At 46.0% G+C, this 1,284-nt stretch overlaps 2 non-coding genes across 2 annotated transcripts; both read left to right on the forward strand.

Annotated features, from left to right (window-relative positions):
• Positions 1-563: 563 nt before the first annotated feature.
• On the forward strand, positions 564-636 carry trnav-cac. The gene has a single exon. It is a non-coding gene; the product is annotated as a tRNA-Val (tRNA).
• Positions 637-902: 266 nt separating this feature from the next.
• trnav-cac lies at positions 903-975 on the forward strand. Its single transcript has one exon. It is a non-coding gene; the product is annotated as a tRNA-Val (tRNA).
• The last annotated feature ends 309 nt before the right edge of the window (positions 976-1,284 follow it).

Consider the following 1,284-nt stretch of genomic DNA (forward strand, 5'->3'; position numbering starts at 1 on the left):
CGTGCATACACCTGGAAGTTTGACTCACCGCCTTCTGCACCAAACAGGCACAAAATGCAGCTAAATTTAAGATCGGACCAAGCCTTTTCTTACCCTAGAAAAGCAGGGGGAAAGAGTCACAAGTGTTGCTTCTGGTGTGGTGTATGACGTGTCACCAACGCCAGCATCTTCTAATGCTCCTCTCCTGGGTATTAACTGCAAGAAGACAAAGAAGTTGTGCAACCATTGAGTCCATACAGCAGTAAAGACACACTTTAAACGACACTCTCTTTAAAAAAAGTGGGGGAAACAGTGCCACCACAATTCCACTTTTGGCCAAAAATATATTGCATCTGTAATAATAATCACTGCCATAGACAATGAATGGGAAAAGTTAGTAAAGTTAGTGATCACTATATCCGGCTCCTGCACGAAAGGTCCCCGGTTTCGAAACGGGCCGAAACATATGACACGTTTTGGAACAACTTGTTGTTTTAACTGTACAACGTGACCATAGGTTGCTTTCAGCACTTATTAACCACGCATGGAAGACTAATATCTGATTGTGGCTTGACACAGCATGTGTTTCTGTAGTGTAGTGGTTATCACGTTCGCCTCACACGCGAAAGGTCCCCGGTTCGAAACCAGGCAGAAACAATAAGAGATTTTCATTATCGTGTCTCAAACATCACACATGTCTGTGTGGCTTGATGTCCTGGCACCGAATGACTAACTGCTGCTGCTGGCAATGATCAAGAGGTCTGTAACTTCTAATGTGTCCCTAAACGTGGCCCTCAGGGGGAGTACATGTGTGGTGGTGTGCTGTTTGGCGGCATGTCGCAGAACATGGAAATGTACTGCTTGTATAAATCTGGTCAGGTGGTCCCACAGCTTTGATATAGAAAGGCTCCCATTGATATCACATTTCCGTAGTGTAGTGGTTATCACATTCGCCTCACACGCGAAAGGTCCCTGGTTCAAAACTGGGCGGAAACATTGATAGACTTTAATTATCATATCTCAAAAGACCACACATTTCCTGACGCCTCATGACGCCTCTGCTGGCGTTGATCAAGAGGTCTGTAACTTCCGATGCGTCCCTGAACGTGGCCCTCAGGGGGAGTACATGTGTGGTGGTGCTCTGCTGTTTGGTGGCATGTTGCAGAGCTGTAGAGCCTCGTGAGGAGTCGTAGGCTACAAAACTAAACAAACATATACTTCATTCACATTTACAACCACAGGGGACGCCGGTTATTCTTCTGGTCTTTGGTAAGTGCTCCTGTGTAGCCCGTATGCGATAAGGAC

The sequence above is a fragment of the Plectropomus leopardus genome, unplaced genomic scaffold (genome assembly GCF_008729295.1).
Source record: "Plectropomus leopardus isolate mb unplaced genomic scaffold, YSFRI_Pleo_2.0 unplaced_scaffold14248, whole genome shotgun sequence".
Lineage (NCBI taxonomy): Eukaryota > Metazoa > Chordata > Actinopteri > Perciformes > Serranidae > Plectropomus > Plectropomus leopardus.